The sequence below is a fragment of the Hibiscus syriacus genome, unplaced genomic scaffold (assembly GCF_006381635.1).
Source record: "Hibiscus syriacus cultivar Baekdansim isolate YM2019G1 unplaced genomic scaffold, ASM638163v2 tig00109972_pilon, whole genome shotgun sequence".
Lineage (NCBI taxonomy): Eukaryota > Viridiplantae > Streptophyta > Magnoliopsida > Malvales > Malvaceae > Hibiscus > Hibiscus syriacus.
In genome coordinates, this window is record NW_024062543.1 from 39,426 (window position 1) to 52,703 (window position 13,278).

A 13,278-nucleotide genomic window follows, 5' to 3' on the forward strand; every position below is an offset into this window, starting at 1 on the left:
GGAGGATTAACGAGATAACAAATGAGTGTCATATTGACCAATCACGATGTATCAAATCCAATCCTAAAAGAAAATAAATGACAAAAACACCAAAGCAAGAGAAACCCAAAAAAAATACATAAAACACGTCATAATAGCACAAAAAATTATTTCATAAAAATAAAATTATTAAAAATAAAAGAACGAGATAATAAAATTAAAAAATTAAAAATACCAACGAAAACAATTAACATTAAAACTGATATCGCCATCTTACAAATATGGTCACCTACCTTCCGAGATTAAAAAAAACGATCAAACAACTTAGCCTTTGATCACAAATTTAAATTTAAATAATTATTTATTCATCTTGTAATAACTCTTAAGCAAAGGGATTACACTAATTAAATTATTATGTTTAACGGTGGTCTGTAAATATAACTGTCTCGTTTTTGTAGATCAAGCAAAGGGTTTAATGTGATTGTTTTATGCGTCTAAATAATGCTAAATCGGTTTAATACATTACATTAGTATTATATTATTTTGGTAACAATTATGAATGTTGAGCGATAGATTTGTTATAAATTAAGAATATCAGTAAAAAAATCGCCATTTTTAAAATATTAATAAAGAAAAAATTATTCAAATATTAACGATAATTTAGTGATTTAATAAATTATATTTAAATGTTTATTATTAATTTAAATATATATTATGACTTATAAGTATCCTTAGTTAATAAAACAATCTTAGAACTTAACTAGGGATAACTGCATATATGAAATATAGAATATATTTCCATTTAGGGGAAGCATTAAATTAGTAAATTTATTGTCAGAGCTCAACTATCTATTACGCCTCCAGTCTCACCTACCTTTTCTAAATATAGCAGTTTAAACACCGTCTTCTTTGTGTTCAACACAGTGATAATTTTGAAGGGGGGGGGGGAATGGCTGGAAACCATTAAAGAGAGAGACAGAAACTGCAATTAATCCACACACTCCGAGCCCTTCAAATAAATAATATTAAATATTGGTGTTAGGGGTGTAAATGCTGGGCTGGCCGATGGCCATGCCTTGCCCTAGACTTTCTCAGCATTTATCATTTATCAGACTGAGAGCGAAAGCTTAAGCAAAAAAGAACAACGTAATAAAAACTCTAGAAACCCCAACTTGCTCTTTATCCAATAATTTCTCTAATAAAAGCTCTAGGAACCCATCTTGCTCTTTGTACAATATATATGATAAATATAGGACGAATATAAAATAATATTTATTTAAAAACTCTTAATCATTTGAAAATGATCATTCAAATCTTATATATACGATATTCGGATTCAAAATCATTAAAAAATAATAATAATCTCTTAATTATAAAAATCATTCAGTTATAATATCAAAGTTTACCTTCCATTAACTTGCACCACTAACCAAAATAATCATCCGTAAATACTTTTATACAACCTCCAATCCCAATTTAGTAAATATTTTTTTATAATAAACTGATATAGAAATAAAATAAGGCAATGTATAATAAGTAAATCACATGTATAAATCGAATGATTTCGGTAGTTAAAATGATAGTTGTTATTTTTTTGAAGATTTTGGTTTGAACGTATTATCTACAGTAGTGTTTGAACGCTTATTATCAAATAATTAAAAAAATCGAATATATATTATTTTATAATTATCTCATACTAATAAAATAAATAAATAAATAAAATGAAAATACGGATGCATATCTAATTCCATTATTTATATATTGATATTTTATAGAGAAGGGGGTGGTTTAAGATCCTTGAACTTGGCTGTTTAAATCATTGCCCACCCCCTTATACCCATAATACTTTTGTCTGTTTCCTACTTCAACTCAGTAGAGCCATTTCTATACCGAACCCTACGACCATATCAGCAGCAAAATCCAGAAAAAAGAAGAAAAAAACTAACAGTGGATTGGTGCAGACTGCAGAGAGAGAGAAAAAAGAAGAAAAGGAGGAAAGGAGATTAGGGATGAAGATTTGGTGCGATGTGTGCGACAAAGAGGAAGGCATTGTGTTTTGCTGTGCCGATGAAGCTGCTCTTTGTGGAGAGTGTGATCGTCGAGTCCACATGCAAACAAGCTTGCTACCAAGCACTCTCGTTTCTCTCTTCTTCGCCCTTCTTGCAATGACTCCCCGCTTTGTGATATCTGTCAGGTAAACTAACCTTTTCTTCCTTCATTGGAAGATGTCTGGTTCAATTAATAAAAAAAAATTGTATATTAAAACTTGCAGGAGAGACGAGCGTTTCTTTTTTGTCAAGAAGATAGAGCAATCTTTTGTAGAGAATGTGACCTTTCAATTCACGGAGCCAATGAAAATACCCAGAAACATAACAGGTTCCTTCTCACGGGTGTTAAGCTCTCTTCTTCTCTTCCAACTTCATCGTCTTCTAATGCTAATAATAATGCTGAAACCATTGATTCTGAGACGAAAAGCTCTTCGTCCCAGTCTTCAAAGAGATTCCGTTTTTCGGTTTCTAACAATGAAAACTTAGGCTCTCCTTCCACTGATAAACCATCGGCTTCAAGTTCAACGACTTACAGGGTTGAAGATAATGCTTCGGTTTCAACGAACAATGAGTACTTGATACCAGGTTGGCATGTGGATGATTTTCCAGAGCCTCCATCTGGTGGTGCCAATGGTTTCTGTAAGGTTTACTCACTGATTGAATTAAGTAATTTCAAGAACACTGCTTTTCTTTTTGGTTGGTTTTAATCATCGACGACAACGGAAAACAAACTTGTAAGTTTGAATTAAACCAGTCGGATTTAATATTAAAAATTTTCAAGTTTATATCAGACGCACACCGAAGGCTTCAAGAAATATCTCAAAAATATCCCACCTTTAATTATAAAATATTTTAATTAGATTCTTTTAAGTTACTATAACTTGTTATAATACTTTATCTATTTCTATCTTTTTAATTAGATACTTTTATTTGTATAAGATTTTAGAACATGCATTTTTTAATATTTTAAAAATTAATATAATCATGGACGGATCGGTGACCCAATTTTCGTTTAAAAATTTTAAATTATTATATATTTTAAGTTTTTCTATAAATTTTCTGTTATTAATTTAATTTTATCTCTATAAATTCATCCCTCATCCCTTAATATAAAATTATGGGTCCAAATTCATGGACTTTCTTTTTCCTAATAATGTTTGCTTATGTGATTCATGCAGACGTTTAAACAATTATTGCCAGTAAAGGGAGGAGAATAACAAGGTTCCATTTTTCAATCACCTGGAGAAACTCTGGCACCTCAAGCTTCTCATCCTCAATCTCCTCAGCATTCTCTTTTTATTCGGTTGATGGATTCAACACTTCCAAAATGGCACACGTTTCGACTGTGGAATTAGAACGGTGACGTTTTCTTTTTTGTTCCTCAAATCAGCTCTTCCTCTTCCAATAACTCCAGCAAACTTGGGTACAAATCTGTGTTCATAGCTGGAGGGAGAACGTCCACATGGAAATGTTTGTTCAATCCATTTGTCTCTAAAATCAGTGTAATGTTCGTTTTGCTTTATATTCCAGCAGCTGTGGATTTCATTTTATTTCATCGACCTTTACTTATAATTATTTCTATAGCAGTACAGAAGTTCCTAAACATTATAACTATGCGAGAATCATTCTGCTCTCTATGTTATAACCTTTAACCTTTCCTAATTTTACAGCCATTGAGTAGAGAACAAACTTTGTGAGAATCATTCTGCTTCTCACACTGAAAATATCAAACAGGTGATCACGAACCCCTGCAAATGGTTCAAAAACAGTGTCAACATTTCATGATTTGAACAGCTTTTCCCGACGTTGGGATTAATCGGAATTATCTTGGCTCGATCTATCTGACTTATTTCGGAACAGAAGATCCAGTGTGGGATACTGAAAATAGAAAAAAAAAATGAATAGTGATTTACGTGGCCTTCATTAGGAGGTAGAAATAGTTGTATCAAGAAGGGAAAGCTTCGACATATTAGGCACTCGGAACTAGCGAGTGAGCAAGATTTACATACTGTAATAATCAAAACATATGCATTTTCAAAAGAAGAAGATGTTGATTTAGGTGAGAGAATTCATTTATGACTTAGAAAGTGACAACAAAAAATGCCGACAAGGGAGAAGAATTGCTGCAGTTGGTGATTCAAAACATACTTTACTCGTATGGAAATTGGCATCTCCATTTCCCAGGGATTTGAGCTCTTTCTCCATCCCATGTAATTAGCTCCTACACTGCATATAATAGGATCCACTTATCCATAGGATGTTTGTTTCACGAAAAAAAATATTATCAAGGGGAATAATCTTTTTTGAAGTTGTATTCTCATGTTTGGTTCGTGAAAAAGATTATTAAAATGTAATAACATATTACTAATGGTAGCATTTTTTGTTAAAATGGTGAGAATGTCATTACCTACAAATTCTTAGGTAATGAATAATTTACACCACTTTTGACACAAATACCTCTAAAATAATGAATTTTTTTCATATGTATCGTTCTCGATTCTTATTCTTCGTGCTTTGCTCAAAATTATAAACTTGGTAATAATATATAAAAAGTTTAATTTAATAAAATATTAATAAATTTAAATAGTTACAATTATTTCATATTTTTAATATTTATATATAAATCATTTTATAATTTAATGAGGTGAACATGTTATTATTGTAAAAATATATAATTATTTAAAATAATACTCCATGTTCCATTAAAAATGTCCATTATTAATTTTTTTAGAATTAAAAAATTTTAAACTTGGACCATGATTATTTTAATTATTTTAAGAAAATTAAACTTTATAAAATATATATTTTAAAACTACTTGATTTAAGGTTATTAAAGTATATATTTTTATATTTTTATAAATAATAAATTTTAAATAATAATGAGTCAAAGTTAAAAAAAATTGACCAAAAAAATTAACAATAGACAAATTTAATGGGACAAAATGAGTATATAATTTTGAGTTATTGAAAAGTATATCTTATACAATGAAAAATAATATATTTGTCCACATAGACCATAATATTTTTTTATATTATATTATATTTTATATAAATAAATATAATACTTGTGAAAATTATTTAAAAATATAAGTTTGATATATTTTTTTATAGAAAGTCACTAGTTTTATTAAAAATATAAAATATCCAAAATTACAATAAAGATTTACAAACATAGCCATAAACGTAAACTACATTATAATTAGGAAATTTTCTTATAACTATTGACACAAAAATTAGCCACCTAGATCACACAATGACCAAAAAATGAAAAGATTACGCTCAAACAAAATAAAGATACGAAAAAATCTGACTGCATTGACAACGAACCATAAAAGATGATGAAACTATTGAAAGACCACACCGACAAATTGCAAATCAGAGTCAAGCGATGTGAGAAAACTATCCACGAACGCAAAACGCGTATCCGAATCAATTCGATGATCCAAACCAAAGAAGATCAACATGATAACAAGTGCGCCATCTTGATCAATTGCGATGATGTCAAATCCAACTCTGAGAAAAAAGATAAATGAAAACAACAACCAAACGATCGAAAATTACCAAAAGATATAGAAAATGTGCCACAAAGACAGTGATAAACATGACATAAAGGCATAGATAAACATGTCACAAAGTCATAATCATTCTTATTAAAAACTAAAAAAGAAAAAACAACCGAAAGTCGACAACTAGTATCGGTGTTGCCACTGGCTAAACAAAATAAAAGAAGAAAAATTGATGCGATATATAGAAATTGGTACAAATTGTAAGGAGAAAAAAAGGGAGAGAAAGAAAGAGAGGGAGAAAGCGACTAGGTTTACAATTCAGTAAGATACTTTGTATTATCTTGTTATATGTTAAATGTATTTTTTTTCTTTAGGTAAACTACGCCAGTGCTCACTAATGTTTGAGTTATGATTATTTTCATCACCAATGTTTTAAAAGTCACAAATCGGTCACTAACATTGTCGTTTGTTACAAAATGGTCACTCGACATTAATATTCATTAATAATCGTTATTGTAGTGACGGAATGTTGATGTGGCACGTTAAACCAGTTGACTTAGTATGTTTGACCGACCGTTTGACTCTTCTTCTTCTTCTTCTAAATTGTTAGTGATTTGCTACTAAGCATAGCAACTAAAGAGCAGTTAGGTTCCTACATTGCTGCAGAATCTGAAGAGCATAGGAGATGGCTTGGATTATGCTTAGCGTCGATTATTCCAGACTTTTCTTTTGTTGTTGTTTGGTGTTTTCTCATATGAAAACCATGAATGGAAGCCTGACATCATATAACACCCTCGTTCTGCGTTGTTCTGCGTTGTTCTTAAATTTTATATTATACTAGACCTAGATAGATTCATATATCTGTTGTTTTGAAGATATAGTTATTACACAAAGCCCGACAACTTTTGAGGATGTTTGAAGATAACATCCTTGTCGATGGTCACCTTGGACAAGTTAAGATCAGTGATCTCGGATTGGCCACCATTCTTTACGGTTCACAACATGCTCACAGTGTTATAGGTTTGCTCTCAACCTGCAGAAGCCACTTAAAGTTCATAGCATCAAGCAACTTTGTTTGTATATGTATATATATTTGTATGTCAAATGTCTGCACATGTGTATAACATTCTAGGTACACCGGTTTAAAAAGAAGAAGAAGAAGAGTCAAATGGTTGGTCAAACATGCTGAGTTAGCTGGTTTAATGTGCCACGTCAGCATTATGTTATTGCAGTAACGACTGTTTACGTCTGTTAACATCGAGTGATCATTTTGTAACAGCCGTCGAGTGATCATTTTGTAACAAACGATAACGTTAGTGATCGATTGGTAACTTTTGAAACATCAATAATGAAAATGAACACTAACCCAAATATTAGTGATCATTGGCGTAGTTTACCTTTTTTCTTTAGACTTTGATAGTGTAGCAGTTAAAATATTTTTATAAATTTTTATTTAAATATTTATAATTTAATATTAAAGTTTAACTCTCTAAAAATATATATTACAAGGATAATTTGGTAAAACATGCATCCAAGTACAGTTAAAAAAATATATCCCAAAGGTAAAAGTATATATATCACAATGATAATTTGATAAAACATCGCTAAAAAATATATACAAAACATTGTAATCTTATATTCCAGCTAAATAAATCAAACAAGGTATACCAAATATAATCTTACATTCCACGAACCAAACGTACTCTTATTATAAACTTTTAGTTTTACATCATTTTATGATCGTTTGATGAAAGGAAATCAAATACTAAGATTAACTCATTAATTTTTTTTAGTAAATATATTATTATTTCCTACCGTTAATCTCAAATTTTTATTTTTCCTTATCCAATGATTCTAAAAAAAATCTAAAACTTTTTAATTTTACACTATATTATTATTTATAATAGCATACAGTCCCACACACGTGTATACATATATATTAAAGATCCTAGAATAATTTCCTTACTTTTTTTCCTTTTAAATTCTACGATACGATCATAGGCCAAGCCCAGTTAGCACAAACCTTTTTCAATTAAAGGGTCCAACTTAAACCACGATCAATCAAGTTCCACCAACGGTAATCAATCATTTTCCCTTTATCCATTACAAACTCAAAAGAGCGAAAACAGAACAACGAAGGTGCCAATTGCCAAAACATGCTTGGCTCAGTTCACCATTCCTCCATCTCCATCCTGCTTTATCCGTCGTCCATCAAACCAGGTACCATTTCTTCCTTCGATAAATTTAAATACATATCTTAGTTTGTAGTTTTGTACACATTCTGCTTGATAAAATGTTTCTGTGCAGATTTGTACATTATTTATTTTATAAGTAGCTCTTCGGCTCCCATGAAACTCAAGCCCTGTGTTCATTCAGGGACTTAACCAGAGTATACTATAACATGATGTGTATCTCCATTCTGCAGGATGTTATAGTTCAAGGAAGTTGAATGTGAGAACTCGGGCATGGAAAAACAGTGCTGGGAAATCAGTAAAGCTGAGAACTGTGGTTGTTGGGTGTAAGATTAAGAATCAAGAAACGGGTTTCCAATCTAGTGAACGGCTTTATCTTGGGATGGATTTTGGTACATCGGGTGCTAGGTATGCTTTGATTGATAAGCGAGGGACAATTCATGCCGAAGGAAAGAGAGAGTACCCTCAATACTTGGTAAGAATTAAGAACCAGCATTGACTTGCTTGAATGTTCAAGTGATTTAAAATTTCCTTAGAATTGCACGTGTTGGAGTTCGAAATTTCCTAATTGTGATAGTTTGTTTGCTTTGCCATATTTGATGAAGTTATTTCTCTTTGTCTAGAAAGAAGGAAGATTCAAGGGATTGGGGACGGTCATGGAAAACAACCCTTTTCTCGCTGCTTGGAGATGTTCCCGTTCATCTCTGTCCTCTCGTTGCTTCCATTTCGCTCGATGGGACTTCTGCAACTACGCTTATTATCGACAGGTTATTACCTAAACACGCAATATATTATTTGCTGATCCATGTGGCGTTCTCCTCCTCAATTGCTGGGTTTAATTTCAATATGGTGCCTGCATTTAGTCACCTGCAGTAATACAGGAGAACTGTTAGCCAGACCCTACCTCTACAACGAGAGTTGTCCCGATGCTTTACCATTAGTTAAGTCCATTGCTCCTATAAACCATACAGTGTGCTCTGGTTCCTCTACTCTTTGCAAGCTTGTTTCATGGTGGAACAATGACGATTCAGACAAGAGATCCACAATGTTATTGCACCAAGCTGATTGGTTGTTGTGGCTTCTTCACGGGCAGCTCGGAATATCTGATTACAATAATGCTTTGAAGGTATAATATACAATAACTCATTAGTTACAGTTTAGGGTTTCTTCTAATTTAAGAAATGACTAAGAAATTGCTTCATATCTGTCTAGGTTGGTTATGATCCTGAAGTCGACTTGTATCCAGATTGGCTGTAATCTCAGCCTTATGCACGACTATTACCTACGGTCAAGGCGCCTGGAACTGCAATCGGCCATTTGAAAGGCAATATTAGAACACAATTTGGTATGAATTTTTTCCCATTTCATAGATTTCTATGCCTCCCTAGATGGTTCAAAGAGCAAAAAAAAAAAAAAAGAGGAAGAGTTGAAGCATGATATTTATCCTTAGTCAGAATGTGAGATTTTGCATTTGTATTTGGATAAAAGTTCAATTTCAGATTTAGCACCTCTTAAAGAGTTAAGCATTATGAATTGATAACAGCTTTGAGTTTTATATTTATTTCTTATGAATGTTTTTGATCTTCTATTGCCAGTTAAACCTGCCCTAGGCTTCTGAAACTGCAGTTAATATTTTACAAATATACATTCGTATCAGGTTTTTCAGAAGATTGTGTTGTATGTACCGGGACCACCGATAGCATAGCGGCCTTTCTTGCAGCACGAGCAACAGAACCTGGGAAAGCGGTTCGTATTTTTTTAGATTCTGGCTTTAGTTTGTGCTTCATCAGGAAATTGGAAGTATCTTCTTTTTTGGTTGTCATACAGATATTCATCGAGCTGTCCCTTTATGACATTGATAATCTTCTTCAATATGTGTCATATATGGGTTTCATTATTCCCGAAGTAAACATACTCTGACATCTTTTTGCTGTAATTCTGTTTATAAAGCATAATGGTCTTGTTTAATCTGACCTACTATGGTGCATTTTACAGTTGTTTTTTTGGAGAACTCGATAGCATTTAGCATGTCATCTTATCTACCAGTTTCACGAATTTGTACTTAATATTTTTATGTAGGCTACCTCTTTGGGTTCGACCCTTGCAATTAAACTACTAAGTACAACTAGGATAGAGGACGCGAGATACGGAGTGTACAGTCATCGCCTCGACGATAAGTGGCTTGTCGGAGGAGCTTCGAATACTGGTGGAGCAGTTCTCAAGGAAATTTTCACCGATGAGCAGTTGGAAAAACTGAGTGAACATATTAATCCCTTGAAGGCCTCTCCCTTAGACTACTATCCCCTAAGATCAGTTGGAGAGAGATTTCCAGTGGCAGATCCAAATATGGAGCCTAGGTATTTGATCTCTCTTTCTCCGCATTAGAACATCGATATATCCTCTGCAGTTCTCGATTCCGATGCTTGCTAATTTGCTCAAAAGGCTGTTTTATATGATTAGACCTGAAAATGCTTGTTTGAAACATAGATTTACACAAACATTACGGCAGACCAAAATGCTATCGAGTTTTCGATTTTGTTCAGGTTACATCCACGCCCCGAAAGTGATGTGGAGTACTTGCATGGTATTTTGGAATCAATTGCCCGCATAGAGGTACAAAGGGATAGCTCCTTGTTTAAGATTCTATTTGCTTGTTGAAATGAAGCATGCGTTGCTGGTAATGGTAGACCTTTAACTCTAAAATGCACCTTCATTTGGTGGTTGTTATTTAGGCAAAGGCGTACATCTTGTTGAAGGATCTAGGCGCGACCCAAGTCGATGAAGTGTTCACTGCCGGAGGCGGTTCGAAAAACGAAAAATGGACAAAGATTCGAGAGAGGGTACTCAGTTTACCGGTGAGCCGAGCAACTCAAACCGAGGCTGCCTATGGAGCTGCGTTGTTGGCTTTGAAGGGTGGCCAATAGATACAATATGGCTAGTGACAGCATGTGTATGGAGCCGTTGTTTTTGGTGAAGTCCATGATTATTGTATTGCAGGTATTGTAGTTGTGCAATAACGATTTTGGACAACAATGTAAACGTAGTATAACGATCGTTATTTTAATATTATATCGCTATTTAAATTTCTGCTCGTGATAGATATCTAAAAATATAAATTGAACTAAAATTAAACAGTACAGTTTAAATTAATTTTCGATTTCCTCTATATATTTTTATCTAAAATTGATGTAATTTTACAAAATTTCATATGTTAGAACAAATTGTTACATACATTTTAAAATATTAATATATTACATGATATTATATTTAAATTTTCTGTGAAATTTTTATTTTAATTATCAAAACTATTTGTCAAAGTAACTATAAAATCATGCCTCCTCCCGTTTACGAAAAGATTTGGGTATTCTTGCTGTGCGGCAAACTAATCTAAGATTAATTTATAATAGATTTTATTTAAAATATTATTTAGTTTAACTTAAAAAAATTATATAAATTATAATAATTTATGTTACAATCAAAAACGTTATATTGCGATAGATTTTAATATAAATATTGCATGCCAAGCTAAAAAGTTATATCATTTCCCACCAAGAAAATAATTGATGCTAATTCGCATATTTCAATAGTGTCAAAGTTTTAGTGACGGTGAAATTTATATAACAAATATATATATTTTTAGTGATAATTTAGTTGTGAGAAAATTTAATTGTCACAATTTCTTCTATAACAATGGCGAAATAAAAATATGTAACAATTACTTTTAGTATTAGTGTCATATAGGGACAGAGCCAGAATTAAATATTGACATACATGGTCGAAATATTAGACTATTTAAGAAAAATATAAAGACTTATTAGGTATTTAAACTCGAAATTCAGCATGAATCAGGCGACCTTAGTGATTAAGGGATTGTTGTTATCCTTGAGGTCCTGAGTTCAAGCACGTATGTGGGGGGTATGAGCGTTCATTGTCAAATAGTTGAAAGTCTTTGTACATATATTACCTTGTATTCACCCTAAATTAAAAAAAAAACTCAAAACTCAAAAGATAACTTCTAATTTGTCTAATATTTAAACTTACAATGACTTAAATTATAGTTAGACCAAAAATTTGAGAACACAAACTTATCATTCTTTAGTTCGACCCCTACTTGATTAAATATTTAATAAATTTTTATATTTTTTAAATTTAAATATTTATTTTTACATGAATCAAAACACTATTAAACCAAAATTATATCGAATATATAAAAGAATAAAGACGAATAATTTAATCACTCAACCAAATATACTGAATGTTTGTATCTAATATATAACATGTGTAAAAAACTTTTTTGTTTGTATTTGTACCAATAAATAATCACATATTTTATTTAATTCAAGATATTCGAATTAAGCAACTATTTGCTTTATTTTTTACTTTAACTAATAAATTAAATAACATTTTATGTATAAATAGGTCTTATTATAGTTTTAGCCTTTTGGTGCAATTTTAATGGGACAATGATCTAGAAAAAAAAGATAGTCATATATAATCTAAGCAGGTTTGAAGTGGTCCCATATATTATCATTTCGTCCGATTTTAATCTCTCAAACGTTAACTCTCATTAACCAATTAACAAAAGTCTAAATTGACAATTAAAAAAACAATAATAATCCGCATTTCTTCTTCTTCATTGATCCGTTCGATTTTTGTCTCTTAATCATTTACTCTAATTAACACATTAACAAAAGTTTGAATTGACAATTAAAAAATAATTCACATTTCTTCTTTTTTAAAATTATAAAATTTTAGGAAGTGCGAAATTAGATAATCAATATAAAATATAAAGAAAAAAATTAAAAAGTAAAAAATTAAAATTTCTAAAGAATACGATTGCATTTCTCAGCACCCTCGATCCATCCATGACTGTCACTTAGATCTTGCTTCCATTATGACTAGGAATAGCAGATTAATCTAAAAAAAAAAATCTACCGCACATTTCCTCTATTTCTATTGGCTTTCTTCTCTATGTGGTTTTCTTTGTCCCATGCTAACACACTCTGGGATTCGGTTAATTTATGCTAACAGTCTCTGTGGTTCGGTTAATCTAACCATCAGTAAAATTTACCTTTTTAATTCCAAAAATAATCTTTCAAAAATATTAAATAAAAAAATCCATCAGTATAATTTACCTTTTTAATTCCAAAAATTAATATTTCAAAAACATTAAATTAAAAAAAAAAGTTAAACTACATTAGAATCTATCAAACTTTAAACGTTGTATCGTTTATATTATTAACCTTTTAATTTTGTCAATTATAGCATTGGATTTTGATTTTCATTTCAATTATACTGTTAAACTGTTAAATCATTAACGATACAAAAACGTGACTGATGACTGTCGATGTAATTGATGAATGTCGACGTAGATACCTCACCAATATGACGTAGTTTCGATCTGGTTGTTAATGATTTAACCGTTCAGTGATTAATTGAAATGAAGGTATAAGTTCAATGCTATAGTTAACAAAATTAAAAATTCAATGATATAAACAATACAATAATTAAAGTTCGGTAGTATCTAATGTAGTTTATCCATAAAAAACCATC

At 31.3% G+C, this 13,278-nt stretch overlaps 2 pseudogenes; both read left to right on the forward strand.

Annotated features, from left to right (window-relative positions):
• Positions 1–1,988: 1,988 nt before the first annotated feature.
• On the forward strand, positions 1,989–3,244 carry LOC120211281 (annotated as a pseudogene).
• Positions 3,245–7,643: 4,399 nt separating this feature from the next.
• On the forward strand, positions 7,644–10,686 carry LOC120211366 (annotated as a pseudogene).
• The last annotated feature ends 2,592 nt before the right edge of the window (positions 10,687–13,278 follow it).